Raw genomic sequence first — 22,403 nt, forward strand, 5'->3', positions numbered from 1 at the left:
ATACAAGGAACAAGTTGTGGAGCTCTACCATACAGCACAGCGACTGTAACTAATAACAGTACGTCGTATACTTGAAAATCGCTAAGAGAGTAGATTTTCAATGTTCTCACCACAAAAAAATAAGTGTGTGAAATAATGTATATGTTAATTAGCTTGATTTAATCATGCCACAATAGGCAGGTATACCAAAACATCGTGTCGTACACTCTAAATACATACAATTTTTTATTTGCCAAAAATAAATAAATAAATAAGGAGCTTATCAGGAAAGAAAAATAGGGACATTTTATCTAGCTGCTATCATCCACCGCCCTTGTCCTGGATCATCTTGCTTTTCCTCGCTGCAGTCTTTGTTCCCACCTTGACTCTGGCTCTGGTTCTCCTCCATTCGGGCTCCCTGGGCAAGATCCGCGTGTGGCCTTGTGCACCCCCACCTGCAGAACTGGTCTCTGAAACCGCAGTCCAGGCCTGTGCGTCACGCGGCTCTCCCCACCACTAGGGGGCAGCGCCTCCAGTCCACGGAGCAGAACCCATGCACCTACCCCCCCACCCAAGGAGGCAAGGATTAAATCAGCGCAGCTTCCAAAGCTCCCAGCTCACAAGACCAGCTGCCCACCCTCGAGAAAGTTGTTATAACAGCTTCATTCTTTCAGGTCTTTCCTGCTCCCTGGGTGTGGGTTCCCTAGGCACTAAAAGGCATACATGTAATTAGAGATTTGCAAAGAGGAGACGAGTTGTTTACTGGAGGCTAGTGAATCTGTTGATGAAGCTGAATTATAACAACCTGTGTTGCCTCACTTCTGATCCCACAGCAGGTTAGGAAGAAGGGAGGGGTGAGGAGACAGACAGCAAGGTAGCCAGGGAACAGGTGAAAATGGGAAAAGAAATGAGAACTCAGAAAAAACATTGCAGGCTGCAGGCAGTTCATATACAGGCCATCAGCTTTGTAGTGCAAGAAAGTAAGAGAACCATGCTCGGAGCTCAGCAGCTTCTCAGCACTTGGTTGTTCTTGTGTATGGGGCCCAGAGTTGATTTTTAAAAGGAAAAATCTGAGTCTTCCAAGACAATGGTTAATGTCAGTCGTTGTACTCTGTTTAGGAAGGCAGCAAAGAATGTGATGCATCTTTTTAAAATGTTTGTCTTCATGGTTAAATAGTAATAGTTAATATTTGCTGAGCGCAATGAGCTGAGCACTGTGCCAAACACACCTAATCGCCTTTAATCCTCACAATAACCTACAAGGCAGGAACTATGATGATCCTCATTCTATAGGACAAGAAGGCAAGGTTTGAGATGTTGAGTCAGGTGCCTGTCTGCCACACTTCTCGCATGTGACAGAACCATCTTTGGAACCAGGTATGGGGGGCAGAGCCCAAGCCTTGGTTCACTGTCTTTATCTGTAAAACCCAATAAACATTTTAGTGGTTCAAGGGTCACACCATCAGCTCTCGGGAGCTGTCCCTCCATCCACAGGCCATGTCTCACCAGTGAGGCGATACTGTACTTCTTAAACTAGCTAACTCTGAGAGGATGTTCCCACGTAACCTAATAAATAGAACAATAAGAAAAGGTATTTAATAATAAAAAAAAAAGACATACAATTCAATCATCCTAAAAGAATGAATGAGAATTGATTCGATTCTGCTTTTAGGAACTATTTGAGGGTGAAAAATAATCCACAGGTCCTGGTGGAGGTAATTCATGTTTAGCAACCCTTCAGGCAGGTCTCTGGTCTTTGCCAGTCTCCTGGCTTCCCTGCAGCCTGGCTGCCATCTCAGGAATGTAGAGGCCTCCACTCGCCCTCTGCAAGAAGGCACTGAAATTCCCGGGACAGGACCTAACCAGCCGTTGAGAGACCCGATTAAACATGTCATGGCCACTAGAGGGAGGCAGTGAGGTCCTTATGCTTCATTCTGTAGGATTCAAATTTGTTTGCTTACAAAGTCATCATTTTAAGGATGCTTCATCTAAGAGACATGCTTTATACTGCTTGGATGGTGCCAGTGAACAGCGTGCTCTGCAAACCGCAGGAGCACACTTCAGCTCAGCACTTCCGTCTCATCAGGGCTGGTCTGACGTCAGCAGTTAACTTTGTGGGATGCCTCACATGCAGCTTACCCGGTAAAAAAGGCATTTTCTTCTGCTCAGTCTACTCATAGGATTTTGGAGGATATATTAAACCCATTAAAGTTTGCTGTGTTTCAAGAGTGCATCTTGATCACAAACAACTGCTAAAGATCTGCTTCTTGTTATTTCTTTTTGAAGGACTTGGAGTTAATATAGAATAAATAGACAGACAACAAGAGGACCAAGTCCTGGTGGAAGTAGCCCACACACTCCCCTAACAAGTCATCCCTGTCCTGAAGGGACCATCTAACAGCACCACCTAAAGACTCTTCTGGAAGACTGCAGTACACTCTGCTCCATCAGTGTGCACTGAAGAGAGCTCTGTAGTTATTAACATAATGACAAGAATGATTACTCTGGGATTTATTTTTCAAGTACCCTCTTTTTGTGACTAAGAACATATCCCTTGAAGAGAAACACTTAATGTTTTTATGCAAACAGTAGTGGGGGATTGGAGAAGGCTCAAGATGTTCTTCAACATGGAATAATAAGCAGTCATTTAAAATGATGCTGAGGAGTATATTTATTGATGTGGAAGAATAGACACCATATATAAATTTTTTTAAAAATAGGTTCTACAGCAGTATGAGCCCATTTATGTCTTATATACTTATATGCGTACATTGAAAAGTCTGAAAGATGTATCCCCAAAATGGTTATTTCTGGATGGTAGAATTATAAGTGATATCTCTTTTTTTCTCCTTTTTGCTTATCTTCATTCTGACATTTTTCTGCCCAACCACATATTGCATGTGTAATTTTTTAAAAGTTTACTAAAATGTGCATTTTATATCTTTTGCATTTCAAGAGTTTGTTTAAGTAGAGCCTTCAGGTCCTTTGAAACAATATATTCCCCTAATGATACAATTTCTATCCATCTGTCCTTACCTTAGATCTACCAGGCTGAGTAAAGAACTGGCCAGGAAGAATTGCTGCTTTCACCTGATGTTGAACTTCTCTCCCTTGCTTTCAGCATGAAATGCCATGTCTCCAAACCGTCCCCATCTGGGCCCTGCCCACAACACCACTCTCATCACCTTATCTGTCCCATGTTACTCTATTTCCTATTCTTAACTCACCTAGATTTTCCCCCTCTCCAATCATCCTCTGCACCTGGCAGGCCCCAGGCCTCGACTCAGTTTACCCCACCACCTGGCATACCTTCTCCTTCTGGCCTGCCTGCCAACATCTTCTCCATCCTTTAAGGCCATTTCCAATGCTGCTTCACTCAGGGGGAGTAATGAAGCCAGAGGTGCCACTCGTGGTTCCCTGCTTTCCCCATGATGCCACTTGAGTCCTCCTCGGGAACGGCGACCACCTCTGCAAACCACCAGCAACCTCCACCCCTGCCCCACGGGTACAGTGAGCATTTCTAAGGCCAAGGGACATAGTTAAGGCATATATGTTCTCTCATGTTTTTGTATCTAAAACCATCGACGGTAGCTGACAGTCACTGTTGGCCGGGTGGCTGTCATGCTGCAGCCATGACAGCTGGACATTCTCCAACATCACAGGGCCCGGGAACAAACTTGCAGAACAGGTGTCAGAAGTGTGGGGGGCAATTCTGGAGACAATGGTGGAGACGCTTCTTACCCTCAGGAGCCAAATGGCTCTGAGGAAGGGGTGGGGGAGGTGGCGATGTTTAGCAACGTTCCAGAAGCAGGAACCTAATTCAAGGGCCCAGTGCCAATGGCTTTTCATTCTCTTATAGATTCTTTTTGGAAATGCTATATCACCAATACTCTAGTTGGATGGTGGATCGATCGTGTGGGAAAACATAGACATCAGAAAAGGATTTCAAGAAGTCAGATTGTAAATATGAAAAAGTTTGAGGAATACCTTAACTGATTTATGGTACTTATAATGTCATCTTTTATGTATGCACAAGAGTGATATGTGTTTTTAAAAAACTCTGTCAAACAGGTATAGAGTATCAAATTATAAGTGACAAGAAAGCATTTTGTCAGAGTTTAATTCTCAGCATTTTTTTGTCTTAGTGGCGCATAAAATACCGGTCTACATTATAAACTTAGGTAAATGGTGTCAAATTGTACCTGTATTTCTGTAAACCATGCTTGTTTACTCAATATTTCACTTCTGAGGTTTTTCAATGTGATACATCTAGGCCTGGTTTCCTTATCTTAACTACCATATATAATTCCGTTGTATAAATATATCAGTTTTATGTATCCATTCTCCTATCAATGGGCATTTAGATTGCTGCCAATTTTTTTTTTATTTCAAAGAGTGCAGTTATGAGCATCTTGTATGTAGGTCCTCGTGAATAGAGTTTCTGGATCACAGAGCACACACACATTCTTTCCTTTCCCAAGTTGTTCTCCAAAGGGTGTGTCTAATCTGCACTCCCACTTTCTGTGTATGGGAGGTCCCCACTGCAAGGGGCTCTTCCCTGGCCTCCCTACCTCCTCTCTCATGCCCTCCAACTCACTTTCTCATGTAGCCCAAGTGGCCACTAAAATGCAGAGCAGATAACTCGCATCTCAGCTTAAAACCCTCCAGAAGATTTCCATTGTGCTTTGTAACAAGCGTACCCGGTCCTCACTTAGTTCTAGAGCCTCAACTCTTGCTCTCCCGATGTCCTACCAGACTCACCCTCAACGTTACAATCCAACGTTATAAAATCTTCTCGGTTCCTTTAGTATGAGACATACTCCTCTCCCTGCAAATATGTATATGCCGTTTCCTCTCCTTGGAACGCTCTTTCCATTAAAACCACTCCTGCCCCACCCAATCCTAAATTTCCTTAACTAACTCTACTCATCATGTTTAAACTTAGTCATCCCTTCCCCCCAGGAACCTTCTGTGGCCCCCACTTTCCCCACCCCCACTGTCACCACTGGAGTAAGTGCCTCTCCCGTATACTACATAGCATATTTGACAAGCACTGTCCCATGGTAGTGGGGTGATTTCAGACAATGCTGAAATCACCTCTTTGCTTATTTGCTCTGTCACTAGTCTTTAAACTCCCCCAAATTGGGGAGGAGTGGAGCAGTGTTTTTCTTGTTCACTGTTCTATTCTCACCCAATATATAGTTTATGTGGCGCTCAATAAATACTGTGTTGGTGAATGAACAAGTGCATGAATTGAGTCTGCACTTGAACCCAGATCATTTGACTCCTGGTTCCTTGCATTTTCTACTACAGGTTCCCTCATCATTCAAAATAATTTCCCTTCTAATCTACAAATTACTAGTAGAGGGCCAGGTAGGGAAAATGCCACAGATGAAATTTGGAATTTAGATTTTATTGCAACTTCAAGCCTTTTAAGTGGACTCTTGGGTCTAAGCATGTCATATTTACAGCACAAAATCTGTACTGCATGAGAGAGAGGGAAGAAAGGAGTCAGCTGACATCATCTTGGGTAATGTCCAGCTTGGGTAATGGAATGATGGAAGGCACCTACAATGTCCAGCTTGGGTAATGGAACGATGGAAGGCACATCTGGAGATGTTTGAGAAACAATTAGCTATCCATAAACAGGATAGAAACAAAATGGAAGAGATTGATGTTAACATAGTGAGATTAAAAATAGTTTGGGATTGTTTTGAAAGGATGTGTTATAGTTTTTTGAGATACACACACACACACACACACACACACACACATATATATATATACTTAAGGTAAGAAATGAATTTTCCAGATCCTGACAGCCCTATCCTACATCAAGAAAAAGGAAAACATATTTTGCTTTTAAAATGCCTACCTCACCTGTGGTCTTTTAGCTGAATAAGAAAATCCTGAATTTAGGAACCCAACAACTTTCTTCTGAGTTAAACAGTATACACTGATATTCACTAAGTTAGTGGTTCTTAAACTCTAGCATGCATCGAATCTCCAAGAGGCTTATGAAAATACAAATTGCTGGGCTTCACCCACGTAGTTTCTTATTCACTAGGTTTAGGTGAGGAAGGAAATTTGCATTTCTGAGAAGTTAAAGAAATTAAGTACTAATACATGCTACAGCATGGATGAACCTCCAAAACATTATTCTAAGTGAAAGAAGCCAGACACAAAAGGTCATACATTGTATAATTCCATTTATTTGAAATATCTAAAATATGCAAATCTATAGAGGCAAAACGCAGACTAGTGGTTGCCAGAGCCTGGCGTGAGAGGAGAAGGGCAAGTGACTGCTTAATGAGTAGAAGTTTTCCTTTTGAAGTGATGAAAATGTTTGGAACTAAATAAAGGTAATAGTTGCATAATTTTGAGAAGGTACTAAATGCAAGTGGATTGTTCACTTTAATTTTATGTTATGTGGGTTTTACCTCAACTAAAAAAAAAAAAAAAATTCTAGATGATGCTGATATGGTCCAGAGACCACACGTTGAGAACCACTGACTTAAGTTACAGGCACAAAGAAGAGAAGAGACAGAAGGAAGCTGACTTCCAGAAAGGATGGAAGCTTCCATATGTAATCCACCAAGCTGGTGCATAGCTGAGAACTCAGGAAGTCTGAAACAGGTGGCTACATTGGAAATCTCTGTTCTCAGTTTGGGCTGAGGCCGACAGCTGGCAGCCACTTCCATATACCAAATGGAAGTCCTGGACCACCCAAGCAAAGGAAATGCAAATTAAAACTCTTTGAGGATACCATTTCCCCTAACTGATGGGCGAAAATCCAAATGTTTAGCAAAATATGCTATGGCAAGCCTATGGGGATACTGGCACTCTTATATATTGCTGGAGGAAAGGCAAAACATTACAAACATTATAGGAGTGATCTTGTAACATCTTGTGCATACCCCTTCACCCTTTGTCCTAGCAACCACACTTCTAGAAATCTATCCCCAAGTTGCCCTGCAAAAATACAAAGGCAAAAAACCGAGGCTTGTGTGTAAAAGTCTGTTCATTGCAGCTCTATTTAAACTGGCAAATAACTGGAAAGACCCAAATTCCAGGTAGAAGGAACTGGTTGATTAAGCTATGATATATACACACAATACAGTGTCATGCAGTTGTGAAAAAGAATAACAAATACCTCTCTATAATCTATGGTATCATCTCCAGGATATATTTTAGGTAAAATAAGCACGCGAGAGTAAAGTGAGTATAATAGCACTTAGCTTAGATAGGGATTAATGAATATACATTTGTATATATGTATATAATGTATAATTATTTATAGTTAATAAATATTAAAAGGATAAATAAAAAACTTTTCAGAAGAGGTTAACTATGGAGGTAGGAGAGAATAGAGTGGAAGAGACAGAGATAGAAGCTAGAATTCTCTATATGTACTTTTATATATATTAAACTTTGGAGCTCTATAAATATTTTATATATTAAAATAAACACTTAAATAAAAATAGGAAAAAAGCACTATAAGTCTAAGGCAAAATAAAACAAATGAACCTAACTATATATCAAGTAGGAGGCATAAATATATAAAAACAAATTATTTCAAGAGTTTTTAAACATGGTAGTTTGACTAAACATTCCTAGAATGAAAGACAAAAGAACTGGAAAAACAAACATTTTCAGTCATCATAGTTTCATTAATAATATAGATATCATTATTCTGGATCCATCAGAATTAGATCCTCTTTTTAATCAAGGACAATTTCAGGTGTCTTAGGCTAATGGTTCTGGGAACTTCTTGAAAGGCAAATTTGTTCTCTGCTTGAGCTGGGACATCCATCCCGTCCTGCATTTGGACGTCAGGGCTCCTGGCTCTCAGGCCTTCAGACACAGACTGAATTTACACTCCCATCTTTGCCAGTTCTCCAGCTTGCAAATGGCAGATCATAAGTCTTTTCAGCCTTCATAATTGTGTGAATCAATTCCTGTCATAAATAAATGCACACACACATACACACACTATTAGTTCTGTTTCTCTAGAGAATCCTAATATACCATTAAAGCATTAATATTAATTACCAGTGGAATGCTGTCATCTTAGAAATCCAAGTGGAATTTTATGAGAAAGTGGATGTGGGAGGTCTGCGTTTTGATGAATGAGTGCAAATAAGCAATGGGAGGCTGGCACATGGGGTGGCCGTATGACTGTCCCAGAGAGTGGGCTCTTAGAAGGAGAGTCTGAGTTGACTGGGGGACGCTTTAGAGCATGAGTCATTTGATAAGGCAGAGGAGGCTACTGATACAGGATAACGTAATCTGAAGGGGGAGGTAGGCAGCAAGAGAGGGGGCCTAATGTTTACCTTAATTGGACTGTTGTATAGTTTTACCTACCCCAGTGATTCTCAACCCTGGAGGTACGTTAGAATCAGCTGGGGAGCTTTTTAAACATATGTCTTTTAGCTGGGGACTCAGCGTCCAAACAAACTGTGGCATATCTACACAGTGGAATGTACACTCAATAATAAAAATAAATGAACTATTGACATACTGTATCAGCAAATTGATAAATCTCAAATGCATTATGCTAAGTGAAAAAGTCCAGATGAATAAAAAACTACATATTGCATGATTTCATTTATATAACATTCTGGAAAGGCAAAACTGTGGGAAGAGAAAACAGATCAATGGTTGCCAGGAGCCAGGGGTAGGGGGACAGGTTGACTACAAAGGGACATAGAAGAATTTGGAGAGGCATGAGCTGTTCTATATTGATTATAATAGTTACATGACTGTGTGCATGTGACAAAATTCACAAAACTACATACTAAAAAGGATGACTTTTATTGCATATACATTATATACTTTAATAAAAAATAAATATGATTCCCAAGGCCTTCTCCCAAATATTATAATTCATTTGGCCTTGGGTGGAGCCCAGAGATTATTTTTTAAAAGCTCCCCAGGTGGAAGATACCTGCTCTGGTGCAAGATAGAGTATGAGGGAGTAGATTTTCCCCCCACCTGAGACAAACAAAAAAAAACAAAAAAAAGAACCCCAAAATATATGAAACAATGGGTTTCAAGACACGAAACATCAGGCAACTAAGGATAGTGGGGCTTACAATTTGGAGGTGATGAATACGCTTATTATCTTAATTGCGGGGATGGTTTCATGGGTATATATATATGTTAAAACTTATCAAATTGTTCACTTTTGTATATGCAGTTTATTGTACATCAATTATGCCTCATTATATATTTTTTTTAAGTTCCTCGGGTGATTTCAAGTATGTAGCCAGAGTTGAGAACCATTAGCCCAAACATGACCTTACATGGCCCTGGGATGTAACATCGTAAGATTCTAATAATTTGAACTCCATGTAATATGATAGAAGCCCATAAAGTGCTAAAGTTTATTACAAGACATAACTTTATGTAAATGGAACTCATTTTGCAAAATAAGTCCTCACTTGCAGGAATAATACTTTTTAATAATGATTCTTCTAACAGCAATTGATAGATCACTGTAAAAAAAAAAGAGAGAGAGAGAGAGAAGCTAGACCTTATGTGAAGAATTTCTAAAGGTTAGTAAAAAACACATCAATAATGACTCCTAGGCAACTTGTAATGTATATGACAAGCCTTAAAATCGTTCACAACATTTAACCCAGAATTTAAACTAAGGAGGTAAGAAATGAGTGCAAGTGTGTGTGCCACTTCCCCAGTGCTGAAGAGCAAGAGCATGGGAATGCACTCAGTGTCCAAAAACAGGGAAGTGGTTGCACAAATCGTGGAATGAGTGTAAAATAAATAGTATAAGCCCATCTAGAAGAACGTTGCAGAAGGATATCTAATGACAAGAGAAATTTTGTTAGATAGGATGATTCTGGCGGCAAGTAACAGAAAATTTTAAACAACAGAAACAATAAAGCTATTTATGTTGTCACCTATCACGATGCCCAGTTTTGGAATGGTGGCAAGATTGGTTTATTCAGAAGCTTAACAAAGGAACAGTAGTCCTGGTTCTGACATTAGCTCATCCTCCCAAGCTGGCTCCTGCATCCCTCAAGTTTGCAAAATGGCTGCCATTGTTTCAGACACAGCCGACAACCATATCCAGACATTAAAAAGGGAACTTTCTTTCTGTAAGTCAGTTATTTTTTTTAAGAGCAAAGAAACTTTTCCCAGAAACTCCCTACAGACTTTCTTCATGTCTCTTTGCTTATTCCCAAAATAATGTCACATGCTTATTCCCGAGGTAATCACTGACAAGGCAAGAGGAATTATCAAGAATAGCCTAGACCAATGAAGTTTCATTCCCTCGGGCTGGAGAAGGTCCCAGCCTTCCCCACGGCACATGGCTGTCCTACATCTGAACAAAGTCAGGGTTGGCTGGCAAAGCAGAAGGGAGAGAAATGAATGTTAGCTGGCCAGTGTTGTGGGGAGACACAAACAGTAAATGCAATGTAATTCTGTTTTTACAAATAAAAGTGAATATAGACACATCTAGAAAAAAGAATGAGAGGCTATACATTTTTTAAAATGTTATTCAAGTTGGCGGGATTACAGGAAATATTTATTTTTCTTGTTTCTGCTTTTCTTTTTTTCTTAAATGTTCCAGAATGAATAGGTAATACATTTGAACTCCATCCTCCCGCCCCAAATAACCAAGAAAGATTATTTTAAAATAAAGCGTTTATAGTCCTCACTAGGGATTTTTTAAAAGTAAATAACAAGGAGCAATTATGTAAGAGCAAGCCCAGGGGATTCAGCGGAGGTTGGAATCTGTCTAATGCAGTCCCCAAAGACACGGAGCCTCCTGCACCTGCGGGAATCCCAGGACCCTGCGGCCTGCAGAGATTTCAGCAGCTCTCCCCGAGGGGCTCCTGCTGCCGCTGGGAAGATTGCGCCCCATCCGTTCCTCCCCCAAACCAGCCTGGACGGTACAGACCAGCTGCTAACCAGTCCTCCCTGACCCGGGCCAGGAAGATACCGCAGACCTGCTTGGGAAACAGGGTGATGCTGAGACCTTCGGCCCCACTGCAAGGAGGAAGACGAAGATGAGGAATGAAAAAGAAGACAATTAAAGAGCGGTGAGGTCACTCTCTGCCCCTAGCCCACGTGTCCAATAACTTGGCGCATAAGCACATACATTAGTTGCCAAGTCAGACTGGAATTCTAGCCTGTTGTATGCTAAGTGTCACCTACAGTCACTTCTCGCCCTGTACCTGGGATTCAAAAACATGAAGAAGACCAAGAATGAAGGAAGATATTCCTACAGCCAAAGCAGGGACAGTCCACGTTTGCTTACCAAATAAGCTCGAGCTTCCCTCAAACCTAGCCAAACCCAGCCCTCTGCACCAAACCGCAGTCTCCACCCGCACCCAGCCCAGTCTCCGTAGCACGGAGCAGACAGTGCCCTCGAGGAGAGGAGAGAAGCAGCCCAAGTGGAAAAGACTCGAGCTTTAGAGTAAGACAGACCGTACCTCCAATCCGATGTCCCCAACTCCTAGTTGTGCAAACTTGGGCAAGCCACTTCACCGCCCTGTGCCTCAGTTTCTTCACCTATAATATGGGAATAAGGGTGTTAAGGCATTACATGAGCTGGCTTATGCAAAGTGTGACAAATCGCAGCTCCACGTCACTGAGTGAAAAAGCTGCGAGAGTAGTCGTGGCCTGTAAATGCACCTCCAGCAGTTACCCAGGAACTCCCTTCCTCATCCCCACCTGGAGCTCTGAGCACAGAAATTATTAATAATCAAGAGCTCTGAGGCCAGGAGTCTGGGGCTGTCAGATTCACTTTTCTGAACTGAAGTTTTAATGGAGGTAGATCGCTGGGGCTTGCTCCTGCCAGAAAAATAAATGGCTCTTTGAAAATTACACCCAGCTAACTTCACCTGCTCACAGCCAGCCCACCTGGTGCTGGGGAAGTGAGCTCTGACTCCCGAGAAGAACAAATCATGCCTGAGGGGCCGAAAGGAAAAAGTAAGGTTAAGTCACGGGAACTGTGCGTCCCCGGTAACAGACTGAGTGGGTGGGGAGAGTGGAAAGAACAGAGCAGAAGCAAGAAAGAAAAAGCTGCAGGAGGCAGACACTGTCTGCAACTTTGATCTCTCTCTCTCTCTCTTTTTTTTCTTTTGGAAATGCTCTTTGCTGCTCCTTGTTTGGGGGTTTAGCACAACTAGGGAAGTGGCTCAGGGAGCTGGAGGTAAGGGGAGAATGAGTTCTCTCCACTGAAAAATCTCTGAACCATCAAAGTGCTTCATTAGTTCCACCCAAGATCTTTATACCTGCACTGGTTACTCAGGGGCCCCTTCAGCGGGAAGATCACTCCCTGGGGCTTATCTGGGTGCTGAGTTCTGGTAATAATGATTGAAACTGTCCCCAGGGGGAAAATGGGACATGTGAAAAATGAACTCAAGGTCATATTTACCCACAATGCCTAGAATGACAAGTGTATCTCACACAAAGCTTGCCTGGCTATTGAAACTGCTCTATTAAAAAAAAAAAAAAATGTGACCAATATGTCCGAGGCTTTGTATGTACTTCCTTTTTAGTAACCTAAAATTTTTGGTTCATTTTGGTATTTTATCTAAGAAAAAGAATATGCTTGTGAAAGTAGGGAGTAGTCTTTTAAAAGATATTTTATAAGTTTGCATTTTGATAATCGTGCATTGCTGCAATAGCGGATATAGTGCAATAGTGCAAATCGTGACAGCAGTGAGTTCAAGCCTTTTGCTTGCAGATGGAGAACCTGAGACCCAGACAGGTGAAAGAACTTACTCAAGGCCACAAAACTTGCCACTGGCTGACCCGGGACTGGAACCCAGGGCTCTGTGTAAATATTTATGGATTTAGATATGCATTTATTAATTTTTAAATAGTAACTAATCTTTATCTCAGAGTAATACATGTTCATCTTTTAAAGAGCCAAATAGCACTACATGGTTTATAACAGAAAACAATGGTCTCAAACCCTGAATGCAAACTCCTCAGAAGCAACTACTTTCAAATCTGTCACATGCCTCCTCTGGCATATGCCTCTGTATTTGTGAATAATCTGCTGAAACTAGATTTCCTATCTTACCAATTTCAGGCATTATCTATTGATTTCCTAATTTGAAAAACGAAGAGTTAGCAATTCCCTGACTTCACCTCCCCTGTTCTACCTATTTGGCAGTTCTTTTTAAATTTCTGATTAAACCAATAATTAGTAAATAAATTATTACAACCTTGTAAATAATCTTCTCTGCTGAGTCAAATAATATATTATGATTACATTTCCTGGAACTTTTTTTATTTTTTTTAATTTTTCTTGTTCCTGGAGTTGTGTAATTGCCATATATATATATATATATATATTTTTTTTTTTTTTTAGTTACCCATGTACTATCATTAATTCTTCTCAAATTTTCCAACAGAGTGTACTCTCCCTCTCAGCACTATTTTCCATACACATCAGGTTTCCTACCAGTTCCACATTGTCCCTGATCATGTCACCCTTGGAGCCCCATTCTCCTGCTTCAGACTGGCCAGTTGTTCAGTAGGTTCCACCCAGACATCAAGTTAGGAAAACTCTACACAGGAATTCCCTCTATCTTGGATTGGATTCTCCTGTTTCCTAGGCCACTTGTATCCTTCTTGGACAAATCATTCATTTGGTGAAGAACTACATGAGAAAAGGTGCACAGGATGAAAAATTGTCATGACAATGGCTACATTCTACCCTCATACTGAATCAGTTTGGCTTGTTATAGATTTTCCTACTTAATTGGTAGTTTAGCTGGTTAGGGACTTCTCCCTCAGCATTTCGAAGCCATTGCTCCTTGGACATCCAGCCTCTAATGTTGCATTTAGGAAGTCTGATGTCACTCTGACTCTTGATTTTTTAAAATATGGTTTGTTTCTAGCATGTTCTCTTTACCCCTTTGGAGGTGAAGGATAGTATTGAACATCTACTATGTATTAGATATATTCAAATCTTTATATGTACTTATCTTGATAGTCCTTACCAAAAAAACTGAAGTGGAAATTATTTTTTCTCTTTTCAGATGAGGGAATTGAAACTCAGGGAGGGTAAGAGATCCACCTGATACGTGGGGGCCTGTCACTGTAGGCTATGCTGCAGTGACAGCCTCAAAAGCTCACAAGGTCTTCTCACGCCTATTGCACGTGTTACGGGAATCGTCAGTGGGCTCGGCTTATCACAGTCACACAGGAACTCTAGCTCTGGAGGTTCCGACTCAACACGTGCTTCTGTGCTGAGTGCAGTGGGGGAGGGAACGTGGCAAATCTCATTCTGGTTGTCAAAGTTTCTGCCTGGACAGGTCACTCCTTTCCATGTCCAGTTGGCCAAAGTCTGTCACATCATCACGCCTCACTTTAAAGGCAGTGGTGGTATTTCCATAAGGGAATTCCTTCCTGGTAGTTTTCTGGAAATGTATATGTTTTTCCAAATCCCAAGTCCCAGTGAAATTTAGTCAACAAATTAGGAAAATTGGAAAAAGTATTATGATTCTTCCGTAAGAATTAAAGCCTAGGAATCAACATAGAGATACTGTTGGCTCAAAGGACTGACTCACTCATGTTAAGTCAAAAGCAAGACCAAGCAGCACTGGTTGCAGAATCAAAGGTTAAGGTCAACATTTCTAAGAACAGGGATAGGGAGGATGTACTAAAGAAGCGAGAGCCATCTAATCAGTCAGTCCTTCCTGTGGCTGTTGCTGTATTGTGTGTGTTCATGGCTTTGTCTGCTGCGTGAGTCATTTAGTAAGTCTGTACATGTAGTGTACTTCACACAAATTCTGTAAGTGAGGTTCTAAGAAACAAATTTTGGAAACAAAAGTTCTTACATTGGCAATTTCAACGTGTGATTCTATTTAGTGCTGTTAACTTTGCTAAAAGATCTGAATGTTATATCATTTGAATACAACCCGGTAATGTTCACTGATGTTTTCCAGTGTTTGAGTGTTCCTTCTACCCTACCGTTCTTTGTAAATATTTGAATAAAGAAATGCAAAGAGCAGATGACATGAATATTGTATAATATTCTGACAGGAAATCAGAGACTGACCAAAAATCTGAATTAGCAAAAGCAATATCAATTTCAATGGCAAAATCAACCAGATCTAGCAGCCAAGAAAAATAAATATTTTTATTTTCATTAAAAAAAGAAAGCACTTATATGAAGCAATAGGTACTCTAATGCTCAACTTGAAGATCCTTTTGAATGCCTTCCTAACAACTGAACAAATGTCAATGCAAAACAGGAAATTGGCTAGGCAAATAATGCTTTGTGTGTTCTAAATTTTCATTTTAATAATGGTAACTTATAAAAGTAGTTGTGATATATTTAATTTTTATAATTTCTACTTGGTATTTCTTATGTTATTGTCTCCATCTTTTAATATTTTCTAGTATCAAATGTCTACATAAGGAAGAGATTATTTTTACATGTTATTGAAATATATAATCTTGTCACAAACCAATTCACAATAATAATAAACCACACATTTATTATTATGTCATTTTTTTACAGAAAACCTCAGATAGTATAACCCTATCATAGAAAAATGATTCAGTGTTCGTTAGGGTTGCTCATTATTATATAAATATATATAAATAAAGTACCATGAAAAACAAACAATAATTTATGATTTCAAGATTCCTGAAAATTCCTGGGAATTCTGATTTCTTATTCCCAAATCTTGAAGACTGACGCCTCTTGGAAATTTGAAGACACTAAGTAGTGGGAAATATAGTACTACCAAATGCCTAAAATGACCACAGTCGGAAATATTTGGTGAATAGTGCTAAGTACAACCCAAATGATAGAGCCAGAATGCAAACCTAACTTCCTTATTCCAGAACTCATGTGCTGTCCTCTACCTCTATTGTCACTGATTGTGTATTAGTGTTTGTTCATTCATTCTTTCATTCATTGATTCATTCATTCATCCAACAAGGATCTAGTACACAGCACGTACGCAGGAATCACGTTAGTCCAGCACAGTGATGTTTGGTAAGTATTTATTGACTACCTAGCACTAAAGGGTACGCTAGCATGAAATCATCTTCCTAAAGGAATAAGTCACAGGATAGGCCACTTTTGATTGGGAATTGAAGGTAAACTCTAGAAAACAGTGGGGGCAATTTGGATCTAGACTGTTTTGGGTGGTTTCTGGAGTCACACCTAGCAATGCAAATATATTCATGGAAGGAAAGGAAGGAAGAGAAAAAATCCTAAAATGGAGGAGGTGGTCTTCTAAGGGAAAGATGAGAGAGTGCCAAGACACACCCTACACTGAGTAGGAACATAGGCTCTGACACCTATTAGTACTGCATTCAAATTTTGTGGTTTTAGTGAAGTTGCTGAAGCTCTCTGGGCCTTAGTTTTCTCATTTGCAAAATGTGAACAAAAATCCTTAACTTCAAAGCTTATTATGTGAGCTAAGGATATTTATATTTACGTATAATACAAATACAACTCTTAGTATAGTGCCTGGAAACATGATAAATGCACAGTAAGAAGTAGCTATTAATCATACTTTATCATTTTGCCTAAACCTCAATATTCTTGAGAATTTTCTAATATTTATACATACTGTGCCTTATAGATTCTTAAAAGTTTCTTCAATGAATCAAAAATTTTGGCCTAAGGAGAGACTATTTAAAATGTAGTTTGAATTTCTGGAGAAAAAAAAATAGCTGAGATTTCATATTTCCTTTTCCATTGAGAGATGGAAAAGGTTTTTCTTGGCAGGTTTGTCCTGAAACCATGAATATGGAATAAAAATAGATGAATTTGTTTTCTCTTGGATTTGGGATGCATGTGGTAATCATAAAGAGTAAACAAATATATTCAATATCTTTCCAATATCTCTTCTTTCAAGATACAGTATTACACATGTGGAACCCATTCTTCCCCCCGCCTGTTGCAGGGTCACGGTGCGCCCTCTGGTGGCCTGTCTTTTTAAATGGCTTCCCCTGCCCTGATAAGCAAACTGTTCGAGGTACTCACTTCTCTCTTCAACTAAGAAGAGGATCCACAGTTCAGGGGCAGCTTTCTGCAGTTAGAGCCCTGGAAACGACCAAGTCAAGGTTGCAACTAGGATTTCCTAAGGGGTGATTGCTTTGCATGTGCACATTGCCAAATGCATGTGCTTTTTCAAGAGCACATTTCAGACATATGTCACCCTGTGCCTGTCTTGATCTGTCTGGCCAGAAACGAGGCCAGTAAGGAAGAGGTGGTGTCATGATGGAAAACACTTCTGGGGAACTGGGCCAACTCTACGTTGTGGGGACCTCGTGTACCATGCTAGAGAGTTTAGACTAATCACCTTAACCAAATGGCCCTTAGAGCAATGGGGAGCTACCAAAGGGTTTAATGCAGGTGGGTTTGAGAGGACACGGTCAGATTTATGCTTTGGAGAGGTCACTCTGGCTGATGTGAAAAGAATGGATTGCAAGACAGAAAATCTTAGAGGCGGGAGGAGAGGCAAAAGGCTATTGCAGACCAGGTGAGAGATGATGATAGCCTGGACCAGGTGGTGGCGATAGAGACAGAGAGAAGGGGACAAATTCTCAGAGATGTTTGGAAGATCTCATCACACAGGACTTGGCTGCCGATTAGATGTGGAGTGTAAGGAAGAAGGAGTTGAGAGTGCTGCTCAGATTTTTGGCTTAAGAAACTGTGTAGATGGTGGTGAAATCATTGAAACAGGAACTCTGCAAGAGGCAAAGGTGTGAGGAGTTCGGCTTAGGACATGTTCATTTAGAGGAACCTGTGGAACCTCCGAGTGGAGGTGCCGGTTTATCAGCTCTCTGATGCTCAATCTGGGGCTCTCTCTGCTGCTCCACAGCTGCTCTGTCCCCCAGACATATCTTACACTTTGGGATGGTGGGGAGAAGGTGCTGTTGGGGACTTTGACTTGTAGCTGGTATACATGGGCCCACGTGGTTTGGCTGGGGTATCCCTTTTGGTGTTAGGGGAGAAATAATGTAGTGGGGGGCATTTGTAGGGAGGAAACCTCAATATTACAATATTCCCATTTCCAAAAGCATTTATCCACTCTAGTGACATCGTAATTGATTCAGGTAAGTGTCATCAATGGATGCTAAAGCCAGCCTGTTTGTTAACAAGCTATTAACCCAGTCTAAAAATATCTCTCCAAAGATTTGTATAACAAAGGATAGAAGTTTTAGAGTGAAGAAATCTGAGTGACACCACCAACATCTTCCCATAGACTATTTATTATGAAGTGAAAAGGTTCCCCTAAAGTGGAGGAATCATGTGGATACCACTTTAACCACATGATCAAGGTTAACTTCACCACTAATGGGGCAAAATGACATCAGGTGTCCCCTAATGTGATGCACTGAGAAGGATTCTGAGTGTGCATAATCTGCAGCTCATCTAAAGGAAACACCAGATGAGCCCAAATAAAGAGGCATGTTAGAAAATTACTTGCACTCTTCAAAAATATCAATGTCAGAAAAGACAAAGGTTGAGTGAATTTTTGGTTCTGAAATTAAAGAGACTCAAGAAACATGACAACTAAGTATACGTATGAAATCCTGGATTGGGAAAACATGTTATAAAAGATTGGCAAAATGATTATGCTCAGTAATCGATTCGTATCAGTGTGACATTTCCTGAATTTGATCACTGCTCTCTGTCTTTGTTTTTAGGAGACACCTGCTGATGTGTTTTAGGTGGGAAGGGTCATGATATCTGCAACTTACCTCAAATAGTTCCTAACAATAATAATATTAATAATATGTATATATTAATATATACAGAGAGATAAAGAAAATATGGTAAAATGTTAGTAATTGGTGAATGCAGGTAAGAGTATACACCTTAACTGTGTTCAATGTACTGCTTTTGTAACTTTTCTGGGGGTTATTTTTTTTTTCCAAATAAAAAGAAAAGAAATATATCTGTCTGACCCATACACAAGCAGAGGGGTTCTGAACACTGAAGACTTTAATCAGTGTTTCTTTTTTAAGGTCAAATATTTCAATATTATCTTTCCTAGCCACTAAATTCCATCTTGATGAAATGTCAAAATAGGAAACAGGTGAAGGAATAATCTCCTGCCATGCCAGGCTCTTACTATTTGCTGTCAATTTAAAACCTGCAGTGTTTAGAGAGGAATTTGTTTTCTTTTAAATCCAGGTACTAAAGTGGAAAGCTCCCAGTGTCTAAAGAGCACCTGGAACAAGAACTGCTGCCTGCAGGGCCTCCTGTCCCCCCAGCCACATGTCAGTGGGCGGCTCTGGAACTAGCCAGGCTGTGTGTGCACCGGCTGTTCCTGCGGTGGGGGTGGGAGCCATTTGGACGCTCCTGTTCGCAGGGCACCACCTGTGATCTTTCTCCCTGCCTAGGTGCGCACACAAGGAGCCAGGGAAGCAGAGCACTGAAATGGATCTTTTGAGGCACCCAGTCCAAGTCTCCCCGCCTTCCCATCTGTGGCTTTAGTCACCTCGACAACCTCCTAACCAACTGCTCCACCAACCTCTCCTTGAGCATAGCCACTGGCTAAAACTCCTAGGCAGCCCATTTTTGAACCTCTTAGATCATCTGAATATCCTTTCTCTTAAGTGTCGGAACAAAATGCCCACTTCCATTTTTTGAGGTACCTGGTAATTTTTTTGATGCAAAAATATCAAATCAGGTTAACTAAAAAGTGTGGAACACTTCAAATATTTCTAGTCAATAATTAAAAAGTCATGTATTTCAGACCCTTCAGCAGGGCATCTCTATATGATGTCATTCAGAAATCACAGAAATTTACATTTGAAGGGCCTTTCTTGTTCATCACCTACTGAGATATGTCCATTTTGTGACTGTATTTTTTAAAATGAACAAATGTGAAGCAAAATTACATGGACACACATAGTAGGCATATGTATATGTATGGATGGTGTATTTGCATGTGCATAGACAGGGCCATAGGAGGATAAATGTCAAGGGTATTTCTAGGGTGTGGGAGTGAGTAAGAGAAAACAGGAGGCATTTACTTTCCACTTATACATTTCATTATTGTTTGAATTTTCTTTTACAAACAGTTTGTGCTATTTTTATAATTTAAAATGTTTTTTCTCAAAAATTAAAAAAAAACAGAAAAAGAGAAATCATTTACATTGAGTCAAAATCTGATTGCCTGGAGTTTCCATTGGGTACTGCCCTCTGGACAACTTAAACCTACTCCTTCTTGCGTGTAGCACCGAGTCAGCTATCTGATGCCAGCCCTTGAGGCCCCCATGTTTCTCTTCTCCAAGCTAAATGTCCTCGTTTCCTTCAGCTGTCTCTCTGTTGGCAGGGTTTCAAGTCTCCTCGACTTCCTGTCACCCTCCACTGAACTGCAGCATATCAAGTGGGCTCAGAGAAAAACCCATTCGAAAATTCAGGTGGCAGCTGGTCATCTGTTGAGAATTAGCAGGTCAGTGGTTCTTTGTGTCCTTGCACTAACTTGGCCTAAATTCGGGGGGTCTCAGGTGCTCTATTAAAGGTGCTGTATTTCATGCATCAGTGATGGATGGAAGCAGGTCTGCAGGACACACAGACAGTTCCTATCAGGATACCACGGCGAGCTTTCCCAGCACTTATGAAAGCTGGCTGACTTACCGATGCCAACTCAGGACAAGAACAGCAAGGCAAATGTATAAAGGGAACAGCAGGAACATTTATTCCCCCAGTAATCAGGAGCATTAACAATGGTACAGCCAAGAGATGTTATATCAGCACATAACCAAAATGAAAGCACATGGCAAAGTGGTCAAGAGTATCAACTTCACATACTACCTGTGTGACTTGGGAAGATTTCTTAATAACTCTGTGCCTCAGTTTCTTCATCTGTAAAATGGGGACAATAATGGACCCTACCTCATACAGCTAAGAGGAGGCTTACATGAGTTATTATTTTAAAACAGTGCCTGGCACATAAGATGTGCTACATAAGTGTTTTATAAACAAAAAATGAATGAGGTAACTTGACCTTGATCCCATGGGTTCTGACTGCAGACGCTAGAGGAAAGAATATAAACAAGAGGTGTGTGAGTGGATCTGCTTGGCAAATTTGAGGATTGAACTGGGCTTTGTTTAGGAAACATAACCAGAGAACAGAGTTCTATCAGCTGAAAGCATGGAAATTGTCCTTTCAGAGATTAGTGCTCTGGACCCCTGCTTGCCTTCCATTTCTTCCTTGTTAATAAAGGCTAAAATGAACCAGTCTCATTAGCACCAGGAGGACATGAATAAATTAAATGGTGGCTACACCATTTACATTGTACATTGTTCAAATTACATTTGTACATTGTTCAAAAGTACAATGACTGAGAAGGAAATAATGACCATTCCTAGTTATTGATATTCTTTGTTTACATGAGGTCCCCAGTTGTTTATTTGGGGCACACAATTGGAGGACATTTCTCTATAGTTTTCTCTTACAATGTATCACCAATTTTTGTGCATGAGGCAGATTGGATGTTTGGAGGAACCAGAGTTCTTACTATACTGAACATACCAACAAAATACAAGTTATCCTTGAACTGAGAATTTTCTAATTCCAAGTTCTTCCTCCATTTTCTTTAGCTTTCCCTCTGATCTAATGCAAATCTCTGAGATGGTAATGACTTTCACCCAAAACTGTGTGGATCACTCAGAATGCTCAGTGTAGGATTTTGATCTTGACACAGTGAAAAGGACACTGGCTCTGCTAATTACTTGGGGGGAGATTCTGAAAAAACATCTTTCACTACTGAGTATGTTTCTTTATCAATCTTCGTAGCATTGATTAAAATCTACCATTTCTCCTATACACAGACATTATGAGCCTCAAATAATATTGGCAAAAGAACTTTCAAACATGCAACCTGGAGTTGCAAACTCAAATGCCTGCAGTGGCCAGGTAAGTAACATAGATGTGTGCTCGGAGGCAGGTGTACTGCAATAGAGAGTGGTAGTGACTGTGACAAAGTGGGAATTGTATATCCAGCCTAAAGACATTCAAATTCAAGGGTTTAAAAAAGTAGTACTGGGGTTTCGGGTCAGCTCCCAGTACTACTTTTTTAAACCCTCAAATTTGAATGTCTTTAGGCTGGATATGGGCACACTTATAGCTCTGACTCGGGCTGTGCAAAGGCAGTGTATGTAACCTAAATGTTTGTACCCCTGTAATGTTCTGAAAATTAAAAAAAAAGAAAAAAAGTAGTATTTGTTAAACAATATTGCCTCCTCCATGGGCTGGATTTGACCTACAAAACATCTACTGCAACCCTTGCAACTCTTAGAGATAAAAGGCAATATGGTATGGTAAAGTGGAAAAAAATAGATTTTGGAGTCAAACTGGCCAGTGTTTAAACTGGCTGTGTGACTTCAGGTAAATTTCTGAAGCTCTTTGAGGCTCAACTTCATTCACCTGTAAAAGGAAGATAATAGTACCTAT

At 40.4% G+C, this 22,403-nt stretch overlaps 1 long non-coding RNA gene across 2 annotated transcripts; it reads right to left on the minus strand.

Annotated features, from left to right (window-relative positions):
* Positions 1-7,543: 7,543 nt before the first annotated feature.
* On the minus strand, positions 7,544-11,910 carry LOC123645882. Of its 2 annotated transcripts, none has more exons than XR_006737733.1 (3): positions 11,869-11,910; positions 11,439-11,517; positions 7,544-7,937 (listed from the first exon to the last, which is right to left on the minus strand). It is a non-coding gene; the product is annotated as an uncharacterized LOC123645882 (long non-coding RNA). The 2 variants fall into 2 exon arrangements; XR_006737732.1 differs by lacking the exon at positions 11,869-11,910 and adding an exon at positions 11,850-11,864.
* Positions 11,911-22,403: the final 10,493 nt, after the last annotated feature.

Source organism: Lemur catta, chromosome 10, assembly GCF_020740605.2.
Source record: "Lemur catta isolate mLemCat1 chromosome 10, mLemCat1.pri, whole genome shotgun sequence".
Classification (NCBI taxonomy): domain Eukaryota; kingdom Metazoa; phylum Chordata; class Mammalia; order Primates; family Lemuridae; genus Lemur; species Lemur catta.